The sequence below is a fragment of the Canis aureus genome, chromosome 30, assembly GCF_053574225.1.
Source record: "Canis aureus isolate CA01 chromosome 30, VMU_Caureus_v.1.0, whole genome shotgun sequence".
Classification (NCBI taxonomy): domain Eukaryota; kingdom Metazoa; phylum Chordata; class Mammalia; order Carnivora; family Canidae; genus Canis; species Canis aureus.
In genome coordinates, this window is record NC_135640.1 from 38,758,929 (window position 1) to 38,771,313 (window position 12,385).

General features: G+C 45.1%; 1 long non-coding RNA gene across 2 annotated transcripts in view; it reads left to right on the plus strand.

The window, feature by feature from the left end:
• Nucleotides 1-2,794: 2,794 nt before the first annotated feature.
• Nucleotides 2,795-12,385, plus strand: part of LOC144301986 (uncharacterized) — a 34,051-nt gene continuing 24,460 nt past the window's right edge. The window contains exons 1-2 of one of the 2 annotated variants that reach the window (XR_013368910.1): nt 2,795-3,268; nt 10,561-10,708. This is a non-coding gene — a long non-coding RNA (uncharacterized LOC144301986). The remainder of the gene's footprint in view (nt 3,269-10,560; nt 10,709-12,385) is intronic. The other variant, XR_013368909.1, reaches the window with a different exon arrangement.

Genomic DNA, 12,385 nt, shown 5'->3' on the forward strand with positions numbered 1-12,385 from the left:
CCCTTCAGCAGTAGCCTGTGTTTCTTGATGCCACTGCAGCACAGACTCTCCCTTTAACCGTGAGAAGAGCCATAGGATGAAGAGGACTAGGTGGGAGGGGCCTCTTACCCCAGACACAGAAGGTCACAGTAGAAACTCAGAGCCATAACAAGTTGCCAAATCATCTATGGAGATTTTGAAACATGGGTCAGGATCCAATTTCATGCTATTTTTCCCCCCAAAATGACATAGTTTTCATTGAGATAGGAAGTGCACACCTAGCATACCTGCAGTATTGGGGTCACATCATACCTGTGTCTCAGCCCACTGCCATCTGGCTTCTTGGTCTTCCATCAACTGAGTCAGGTTCTCCAGTGGTCCCTGGGGTGCTGTACCCCATGGATAGTCCCCTCCATTTCCTCTCAGTCCATTTGCTGGAATCTTCTTGCTCCTATGGAAGCTCCCCATAGCTATTGGAGGCTAGACTTTGGTTCCCCTCATACCTCATCTACCATTCTGTCTTTTGCCCTCAGATCCCTCTTTTCTGGTTGCCTATGAAAACATTACTTCTTCCCTCCTCACTTCATGTTTTTCTTCAGGATGGTTCCATCCACCCCTATGGCTTCAAATGCTATCTCCACATTGTTGAGGCTCAAACTCTCTAGCCTGGATTTCTTAGCTCCAAACCCTGGATCTAGAGGCATGTGGGGCCTCAGACAAATATACCCAAATGCAAACATTCTGTTGCTAAAAATCAGCTCCATCCTTTGACCAGTGCTCTAATCTAAGGCATCGACATGTGTAGCTCTTGCACCTGGACAAGGGCCCAGCCCGTGAGGAGCTGCACAAACACTCAACTGGGAATTGCCAAGGCTCATGTCACTGTGCTCTGGCACAGGCTGCAGAACTGGCCTCACACTGCTATCCACACACCCTCACAAGCTTATGCACACTCTCAAGGGCATGCAGTCCTAATGTGGCAAGTGTGGAAGATCAGCGTGTTTGCTGAAGGTTTCTTGGGAGGACAAGAAGGACGCATGTCACACATCACCCAACACAACTTCCTTCATGTTCTCTTTAAATGCCTCCTTCTCTTCCTCATTGGCTCCTCTCCTGGGACACCCCACATCCCTTTCCTCCTCCTTGTTGGTCTCTCTCATCCTTGTTCTTCCAGCCTCTTTCAGGTGTTCCCCATTTTTGCCAGGTAGAGACATCTGGTCTTTTCTTGTCTCCTGAATTTCTCCTCTGCCCATCACCTCCTTCAGGGACACAGCACGAGTGAGAAAAGCAAAGAACTGCTCCTGTTTAGTAAATGCATTTGCTTCCTGGGGCGGCTGTCACAGAGTCTCACAGAAGTACCATCTCACAGTCCTGGAAACCAGAGTCTGAAATTGGAATTTCTGCAGGTCAGCTCCCTCTGAGGGCTGTGGAGAAAAATCAGCTCCAGGCCTCTCCCATAGCTTCTGGAGGTTTGCAGGTAGCCTTTGGCACTCCTGGGCTTGTAGAAGCAATACCTGGACCTCTTACTTCATCTTCACATGGCGGTGTCCCTGAGTACCTGTCAGCGTCCAAATTCCCCCCTTTATAAGGACACCAGTCATATTGGATTGGGGTCATTTTACTCTGGTGTGACCTCATTTTAACTAATTATATCCTCAATGACCCTATTTCCAAATAAGGTCGCATTGTGAGGTTCTAGGGGGCTAGCCCTTCAACAGAGGCACACAACTCAATCCATAGCAAGTAGAGAGGGGAAAAGGGATTGTAAATATTGTCATATTTACAATTTCATATATTTTCTTCCATTTCCTGCTCTAGTAAGTCTTAGAATCCTCACTGACCCTGTATATAAGTGATGTAAGAGGGTAGAGATTCTTGGTGGTGGCCTCATGGTCCCTGGGCCAAAACGGGCTTTCCAGCTTCTGTAATGAAATAAGTCCTGGAAACTTCTTTAAAGGGCAGAACTCTGTGAAGCAGACAGAGGTTGGTCCCTTGGTCTCTGGAGGAGTGTCTGCTTTTTCAGTAGAGCATGTGATGGCCTGAAGGTCAAAGGCTGGCGAGGGGCACCTGTAGCTGTGGCAGCTGATACATTTTATAATTCTTTATTATTAGTAATCAGTCATCATAATACCGATTCTAACATTTATTGCACTTTCCTACGTGCCAGGCGCTAAGCCAAGCATTTAACATGTATTAGTTCACTTTTGTTAGTTGAGGAATGCAAGGCTCAGGGAGGTTAGGACATGTGCCCCAGCGGTGCAGCCAGTAAATGCACTGAGCATCAGTTGAACAGTAGCAGGAGGGGGTTTCCAGAAAGACCAGGCTCACCATGTGTGTGGAGGAGCTGCCTGCAGAGAAGCGAAAAATGGAATCTGCCTCTATTCTATGCACACTGCCCTTGGGTGTCTTCACAGGTGTCCTTGACCTGCTCCCAAGGGGACACCATTCCTATTTCCTCCCTCTGCCACTACTATCCAAACCAGTGGTTCTCAAGGCGTTATGAGCATGGAGTGCATGGGTAAGCAGTTTCCACATCAGCTCTTGTTAGCAATGCAGGGTCTCGGGGCGTACCCTAGATATTCTGAACCAGTTGCTCTGGATTCAGAAATGTGTGTGTGTGTGTGTGTGTGTGTATGTGTTTAAGCCCTCCAGGTAATTCTGATCTACTAAGTCTGAGAATCACTGAACTTGACCATTTTCAAGGGTTTATAAACCCTCTACCAAATGTCAGTTGAGAGGAGTTGGGTTTTTGATGGGAACGGACTTCACCTTGAGCAGAGACCACCTGCTTTGCCCCATGGCCACAGACACTCCTGGGGAGGGGCAGCCCTGACCTGGGGCCCCACACCCCATCCAAACCCTCTCTGCCCTCTTGTCTCACTTCTCCTGTAGTCCATGCTTCCACAATCTTACAGCCTGCCTGTTCAACAAACAGTTTTACTTTCCATCTGCAACCACATTTTAATTTTAGCAGTGAAATTAATTTTAATGAATGGAAACCCCCGAACGCCTTGTTATATGCGCGCTCATGTTCCCAGATAAGTGTCAAGTAGGAATGCTTATGGTGGGTGAGTCAGTTAACATTTCACAGTTAATCCAGGAAGCCCAGATTCTAAACCCCTGACTCCCCAGGGTGCTGAACACATCCCTTTCTGTAATTTATCTAGAGGGAAGGGAAAACAATTTCGACATGTGTATTTTATTTTGCCACATGAGGAGCACCTCCCCAGCCTGTAGAGTGGCCTCAACCAGCTGTAGCCCACTGGGGAGCCCCAGACCACCCGAGCAGGTAAGAGGTGGCATTCAGGGGTGAGCACTGGCAGGGGTGCAGCCCGGTTCTGCATCCCAACAGAAGCTGTTTCTAGTTCTCAGCCCACTCTGTACTTTGTTGAGTAGGAAAGGAGAGAGCCAGGGTGTCAAGCTCCTGCCCTACTGTGACGTTGCCAGCCCACTATGCTGGGGAAAAGGGTCAAAGTTAAGGGCTGCCCAGCATTGGATACTGGTGGCAATAATTTCATTTTGAAACCAGATGCAGTCAATTTCACTGCACTATTTGATTGGATTAAATGTGCTTTTGCCCAGCGGGGGGGTGGGGGGTCTTTTGTTTGAGTGACATGAGGTCTTATATTTCCCCAAACCCTCAAGCTGAATGTTGGAACCTGTGCAGGGCAGGACTAGAGCCATCAGAGGGTGGTGTGTCGATTGCCAGAAGGAGGGGAGTATAGGACAGGCAGGGTCACACATTGGTCAAGGGCATTGACGCTGGCCCCGCTCTTGTGTGTACATGCCGTGTCCTTGTCTCTGGGCGCACTCCTTCCCCCTCTACGATTTGGTTTCCTCATTCACATACTACAGGTGATGACAGTGATCCTGCCTCACAGAGGAGTCCTGGGGAATGCATGGCTTAATTTTCATAAAGTGTTTAGAACAGTGCTGGGTAGAACAAGCCTTATGGGTAAAAATAAAGGGTGAATCAAGGCTACTGATGTGTTTTCATATATATTTTCCCCCTAAAAACATAAGATGGAAAAATCATTCTGGTTAATAGAAGCATTGGAGGGTTTTGGAGATGACCATTTATATCAGCTTCCTGGGGCCACTGTAGCAAAGTACCACCAACTTTTCTGGTCTCACAACTTGAGGGGGCCAGGAGGCTGTGAGGGAGGATCTGCTCCAGGCTTCACGCCTTGGCTTGCAGATGGCTTTTTGTCACATCCTCTTTCCTCTATGAGTCTCTGTGTCCAAATATCCCCTTCTGCAAGGACACCATCAGATTGGATTAGGGTTACCATAGTGGCCTCATTTAACTCAATTTTCTCTCTGCAGACCCAATCTCCTAGTAAGGTTCATCCTGAGGTACTGGGGACTAGGACTCACACATGTCTTTTTGGGAGAGCCCACAATTCAACACACAACAACATTTAACTGTTGTTCTGGTTTCTGTGCTCATCTCAGACGATTTGGAATTAGCCCAAAAGGGTCTTCCTTTAGCCAGCTCTTCCTTCTCCAGTGTGGGCCATTTACATTCACGTCTGTGCTTGGAACCCCTTTGGCCTCCTGTAATCAGGAATCCTCAATGCAATCAGCTGCTGCTCACTGGTTTTTACAGGACAGCTGTACTTTGAGTTTTGAGGTCGTCTCAGAGAGGTTGTACTTTATTTGCTTTATTTTTGCTTGTCTGGCCAGAGTGCTACAAGTGCTTGGCCTTCTGGATGCAGTTTTGGGATGCTCAGATGTACGCAGCAGGCCAGGATCTGGCCCGTGTGCAGGATGTTACAGGTTTGGAGATCAAGCCTGTCTATTAATAACAATTATCACAGGGTGACTGCTCAGAGTCAATGTCATCTCCAGAATCGTTATTCTCTCCAGCATCTGTTCGCTTGAAATACAGGCGTGGGATTTTAAAAATCCAAATATTCAGAATATGCTTCTCTTCTCCCGGTTCTGAGGAGCTCAAGTTATTATTATTTGCTAGATGTAATGTGACTCCTTGCTTCTCATGTGATTTCACGATAATGTGGTAATCTGATGTACTGGGAAATCAGGTGTAGGTATATTGGGGCTCCGGGGGCCTGGATCGGCTGGTTCATGGGCAGATGCTCTGCAGAGCAGTGACGATCCAGAAAGAGGGATGCCAACATTTCTGACTCTTGGCCCTGTGTTCCAACTTTTAGCCCTACTCTGTCTAGGTTGACCAAATTTGGAGACACCTGTCACTGCAATTTCAGCGTGTCCGTGTTTTCTCTGCCTGTCTTGCATGAGGCCTTCAAGGAATTTCACTTGGTGTGCTTTATATTATCCATTGCTGCCCTGGAGCACACACACACTGGGTTTTCAAAACCTTGACATTTTGGGATTGGCCCTGCTGTTGAACAAGTTGATTCCAGGGATGCCTTGTATCCAAGATCTAGATGTGCAGCGGGCATGGTGGGTCTGGAGGTCGTTTCTCATTCCAGATAAGACCCACTGTAGCCTTGAACTAAAGAAGACAAGACATGGAGCTGCTGGGAGAGGCTCATGGGATGGCGGTTTTCCTACTTATGAGCTTCTGCAAGTGAGACACAGATATGACAGTGAGGTCTGCAAACCTCTTAAATATGTGCTTTTTAATGAGCAAAGTTTAAAAAAAATGAACAGAAAATAACCTAGAACCTACGTAATGCTGTGTTAGTTTCCTTGGGCTGCTGACACAATGTACTACAAGCTGGGTGGTTTAAACAACAGATAGTGATTCTGCCCCAGTTCTGGAAGCCGGAAGCTTGAGATCAAGGTCCTGAAGGGGCTCTTCTCCCTCTGAGACTCTCAGGGCAGGGATGGGCCACTCCTTTTGCCTCTTCCTAGCTCCTGATGCTGGTCGTTGCTCTTTGGCATTGCTTGGTTTGTACCTGTGTCACTCCCCGTCTCTGCCTCTGTCATTACATGGTGCTCTTCCCGTGTTTAAATTCTGCTTTCCTTGTAAGGACACCAGTCATTGCCCCCACCCCCCCGCATCCAGTATGACCTCATGTTGCCTAGATCACATCTGCAGAGACCCTATGTCCAAATGAGGTCACCTTCACAGGTATGGGAGTTGTGACCTCAATGTCTCTTTTTGGAAGTAGCCATTCAACCCAGGTCATGCTCGCATGTGCTCATCTGTTTGCTTGGTTTTCAGAAACTTTATCCGAAGAATGTTAAGTTCTAGGATATATTGAAAATGATCCAACCTTGGGATGTTGAAGTTAGGTTTGTAGTGACCACTTGTCTTCATTGATAGGGGGATAAGAAAATAAAATTTGCAACAAGCTTTGGTTTTTAGGGATCAGGCTAGCTGCCCAAAAGACACCTTCAAGCTGATTTATCTTACTGTTGCCATCAAATCTGGTAAATGCTAACTTCCTTGGTCCAGACCCACTTAGATCCATGGCCATGTTTTATGGCAGTGGTGTAAACAGATTCCCTGTGCTTCTGTGTGTGATGAGAGAGCATGGGCAGGACCAGCACTCAAGTTAAACAGTCAAGCAAAAAGCACTGATGTTTTGTTACCAACATACTTTAGCTTTCATTGGGAGTTGGGAAATTTTATACAGAAAAAACAGAATAACTTGCATGGTGCTTCACATCTACCACTTTCAGGAAGTGACTGTCTATTGTCCAGAGTCACAGCCTAAGGCCAGGCTGCAGAGTTTCTCTATGCTCTTTACATTGGAGAAGTAAGGGTGATGGCCCCTCATGACCTCACTGTGTTAAGAAGTCCTCCGTGTGGATTCTAACCTGGCAAGACCACCAAGAACATATCCATTTCATCCTTTGAAGTACCTGCTTTGTGACCTTGGGCAAAGCAATTGGACTCCCTCTGATTTGCTTCCCTTGTTGTGAAGGGGAGCTCACACATGAGAAGGAAACTCACACAAGAAAGGCTTCGCTGAAAAAAAACAAAACAAAACAAAACAAAGAAAGGCTTCGCTGTATGTCAAAAATAAATAACAGGACCTTAGAGCAGCTTATTGGGGTCTAATGCGAATGACACTATAGGTACTTCTCACAGTGAACCTTTGAGCATACTCATTAATGTTTTCAGGGTGCCAAGGCATTATGGAGTAAATTGCAACTTAGTCATAAAAAATGAAATATAACCGAAAAAATTATATAGATCATCACGTTTTTTTTGGTGAACTTTTTTTTTCTACAGGTTATTGGGACTTTCTGAATATGTGGGCCATAATGATTCCCCCATTCAAGTAATTCTCCCATGATTAAAGTACCTAAAATGGCAAGTCCTGAAACCTGCCTTGTAGCTAGTGGTTGAGTTTAGAGGATTCTTATTTATATAAATACAGATTTTTGCATATATATTTAATGTCTTTGTAAGGTAAAAGCCATGTTCACCAAAACGACCATTGTTTGAGAATTTTCTCTCAACTGAAATTGAGGTTGCTGTGAATGAAAGAAAATAGCCCTTTTTGGGTCATTTTAGACTAGATCGGGTGCGTTCAGGGTGGTATGGCCGTAGACTTGGGTCATTTTGGAACTTAGAGACACAACAGGGGAAGGGGAAGAAGATAGCATTATGAATTATGTATCTTAGGCTCTTATTACCAAGCCAGTGATTCGTTACTTGTTCTGTCTTATTCCATGATAAGACCCACCTGTGATAATATTGACTAAGTTTGAGCCATAGGTTTATCTACAAATTCAAAATTCTAACTTTCTGAAATGTGAACACATCCATTTGCTCACATTTGCAGTGGAATTGGTCTCTTGTGAAGTGTCAGTGTGTTGGGATGATGAACAGGAAACCTGTAGTTTTATTTTTCCCATTAGGCACCTTCTGAACTCTCCTTTTCTCCAAGCACAGCTCTCTGAATACAATTTGCACGTCTGTGTCAGCCCCTTTGGTTCTTAGAACAGTCTCAAGGCTCAGTGTTGTTCCTTTGCAGACATTGCTCTCAAGATGTATTTATGCCTCTCTTCTCCCCACAAAGCAGGTCACACATCCTCCTCACCTTCTTCCCCTTCATCTTCCTCCTCCTCCCTCTTTCACCTCTAGGCACCGGATTCTCTGAGGATGGGCAAGAGGTTGGGAGAAAAAGGCAAATTTCTCCTGGTTTGAGTAGGCGAAAGGGCAGTCTGTTCTGCCGGCTATTGTTGCCTCTCTGGCTGACACTGATGACCTTTTGTGTTCTTCTTCATCTGAGAATCCAAATGCTTGGGCTCTCATGGGGTAGACACTCAGGTGTCCTCAGGTGGTTCTTTGGAGGACCCTATGGATCTCTCTCTCTCTTTAGCCCCTACTTCAGGAAGTTTCATCCTCAGACTGTCACTGCTCCAGGGACAGATTCTCTCTTGATTAGATCTCCACAAGTCATTATAATGTTGAGGTGTTTGCTCAACCCTCAGGGAACTCCTGGATTCTTGCAACATCAGATGGTACAGGTTCAGATTGCTCCAAGTGCCCCATCTTGAACAGTCCTCCATGGTCATCATAGAGGAATGGTGATGTTCTGCTTGAGTTGGGAAGAGTGAGAGGAGGTGACACAGTAGCTGTGCTCATGAAAGAGCTCATGGACTCATCTCTTCACCCTGAGGAAAGCCTATGAGGGAGCAGTGGGTAGAGTTGGGATGGTGAAGCCAGCAGGCTGCTCAAGAAAGAGATGGAGGCTTCCAGGTGAATCTCCTGACTGGTTGCGGATGGTCATTCTCATGTTAACTACATGGTTTTTATGTCCATCATCAGCCTTGAATAGAAATATGCTGTCTATCTAAAATTGCTTCTCACAGATATCCCAATAAGACTGAGAGGGTTGATGTCCTCAAGGTAAAGATGAGAGAACATACCACACATTTGTGTATCTTTACACACTTTCTACCTGTCCTCCTACTGAGACAGAAATAACAACCTCTTGAAACTTCCCATGATTAGCCTGACCTTTATGGTCTTTCCTCCTGGATACTTAATTTGGCACCTGGTTTAATCTGTTTTCATCCTATTTTATCTATCAAGTATATTTGTCTTTTTTCCCTCACAAGATGGTGAATTATTTGAAGATGAGAATCACATCTTCTGAGACTTACACTCTCTTTTTAATTGACTAAAAAATGCTAGACGTTTAGTAGGTACCTTAAAAATATTTCTTGATTGATCCAAAAAGGCAGCCTGCACTAGTTTTGGAAGCTTGGATTACTCACGTAATTCCTTTAACTCCTTTTTATGGACAACTCTAATGGCCTTGAAGAAACCCATGATGGATGGATCCTCCCATCACCTTCTTATCATTCTATTGATAAATGAATGACCTTTGGCAGATTGAACCAAAGTGAGGCCCCATTCAAATGCACAAAAGGAGATTCCCTGGCCCATGTATTCTGAGATCCAGAACCTGCAAATCATAGCTGGATGTTTTGTTCTACAACTCCTTAATCTCCCTGGAAAAGGCTCTCTCATCAGTACCTTATAGAGAAATCCAAGGGTATGGTTGAGAGGAACCAACACCATAGTATGGAAAATGTATATATAATTTAATAAGCAGGAAATCTCAGCTCTGATATGTGTATAAAACGCTATGTAGTCATAAGAACAATCCCTTTCTTGTTACTAAGCACAAACGTAGTCTCCCCTAAGCATTGGGGGAACGTGAGTGACTTCACCTCCATCCCATTCTTGCTGCTACTTCCCTACATTCAGCTCTGTGGTGACCCTGCTCCTCTTTCTGGCCCTTCACTGAACTACATTGGATGGGCAAATACGTGTAGTCTGGCTGATATAAAAATGGCAGCAAGGCCTTCATCTAGCCAGGAATTATGGCTTAAGATACTGACTTTAAAATATAGAGTTTTCATGAATTAAACACCCACCACCATTTGTGCTAAGGTAGAGGTCCCTTGAAGAAACTGGAAGAGGCATAAATCCCCCGAAGTTCCTCACAAGGTCCTGACTGCTCCTTCCCAGGAATGGCTCTAGTTTTCTCCTCATGATTTAAGTGGCTGAGTTCTATAATCCACTCTGGTTTTGGGACAGACAAAAGCAAAAATTGGGATCAGCTAGACATGGATTTCCCATCTCTATGATTGCTTATTAATGGTGGGTCAAGTCATCTTTGGCCAACTCATCTGATCTCACAATGTCTTCATACAATTTCTGCCATTGATATCTTTGCATACATGCAGAGGGGATATGGGTGCTGGGGTGCTGACTTATCAAAGGTTCCCCAGCCTGCAGCAGTCCAAGAGTGGGTGAGGGGAAAAAGACTGCTGTTGTTTATGTTTTGTGCCCTCTTATGGTGACTCACATTTGCACAACAAATCAAAAAGTTGTGTTGCTCCATCTGATGCACACATCAAAATATTGATGCTGATGATAAGAAAACCTGACTAAACGAACAAACAAACAAACAAACAAAACCCTGGCATTTGTATGCACAATATTTTCCCATGTACCATTAATTGGATTCTTTTTTATTATTGCTGAGTTTTTCTGAGCGTGTTTCAAAATGTTTCCACAAAAGCATTCTTATTGACATTTATAAACTTAAACTTACTCCTCACTTGAGTTTGTAGGGAGACCGGAATGTAGTATCCCTGTGACCTCTCATTGTACTCCAGATGCCATGAGCCCTGCCTTTGTGGTGAATCTGGTGTGGAGACTAATTGCGTTGCCTTGAATGCAGAGCACAGAGAGTGCCCAGTCGTTAGAAAAGGAAACTGAAGGCATGCCAGCTGCTACAAGAACTTAAGCCATCCAAGGCCCAAGGTAAAAAGGGGGGGAAAAAGTAAAACCATTTAAAAAGAACTCATTAAACCAGAGGCATTTAAACAAAGAAAATCTTAATCTTTCACAAATTGCTCATTTGAGTCTCAACTTAAGTGCATCCTTTGGCTGAAAATATCAACTTGAATAGTTACTTGAAAGTCATGAAACATTAGCAGAGAAACTTTAATTAAAAATAGCCATTGCTTACTGCTTTGAGAGAATTTTCCTCTTAGGGGAGGGTCTTTAAACTGCTTGCAGTGTCAGATTTGCTTTCATTCTAATGATAAGCCTTGACAACTGAGAACAATAGCCACGTGAAATACTTTATTGGCATGCAAGGCTGTGCCCACAGAATAATCTCTTCTGCAAAGGGACCTGTCACCCCAAGAAGCACTGCATCTCTGCAAAGTGAGGAGCGGAGTGGCGTCTCTGTAGTGCATCAGCCCCATTTCTGTGAAATCTTTGATCATATATTCCTCCCTCAGTAAAATGGGTATGAATATCCTTTTGATTAACTGTGCACTGCTTTTCCTTGTGCATTAAGTTATTGACCCTCTTCAAGGTTGAAGAGACCCCCTTGAGTTCATAAACAGACTTAAGTCTTGCTGGCTAATTTCTATCACTCAAATCCTGAAAATGATCCCTCGGTAAATAACACCCTGCTGTCTTCAAAGAGCCTTTGAGGAGCTTGTTTTAGGTGAGTTAACCCTGACTTTGCAATGGATCTTATTGCCTAGCTTCCCATCTGGAGCAGGTCCTGGCAGCCTGCTCCGGCCCCTGCATGTCAGCTCAGCAACTGGTATCGTGGCCAGAATCCAAGCTGTGCAGTCACACTTCCTGCCCTCTGCCACTTGTCAGCGGTGTTAGAGAAGTTGCAGCAACTTTCCACACCTCTGTTTCAATATCTGTAAATCAAAGATTACTGTCTCATAGGGTTGTCAGGAGGATCACAGGAAGTAATGCCTAGGAAGGGCTTTCTAGGTGCCTGGCACACAAGAGGGACTCAATCCACAATAACTGTTTTATTGTTATTTTTATTCCACAAATCTTTGCTGAGATCCTACTATGCTTCAGGTGTCGGTCTAGGCCACTTGGGATATCAAGAGGAAATGATGAGTACCTTGGTCCTAGAAGCTCACAGTCTGAAAGGAGTAGACAAATACGTGCACCATGAGAGATCAGAGTGATCCCGACCTTGATGGAGGATTCCTGGGATATTTGGGAGCATCTGCCCAGATGTGGGCTCTGAGGGAAACACCTGCAGGGAATTCTGAAGGCTGGGTGAGAGGTGGACATAACAAAATGTTTCCCTTGACAGGGAGAGCTTGAGCAGAGGCCCTGAGGTTTGGGGGGCATGGAGGGGTCTGGAGTCACTGACGCTAGGTAGGCAGTGAATGTGTCCAATCAGAGGGACCTCAGAGATGGTGTCCAGGGATAATGGGAAGTCACCAAAAAATGTAAGGAGAGGAACTATTTTGATGATATTTTTGTCTCAGGAGGATAGGTTTTCCACAAGTATGAGGAAGAGACTGGCTTCCATTGTGAATTTGGGAGGAACACCCCATGGAGAGAGTGAGAACCTCTTGTTTTTGTGAAAAATGGGCTCCCACAGGGGGGTGGGGGCTGGGCACGTAGGAAGAGACCACAGTGATAGGAGGTTGGTTTGGACAGCGCTAA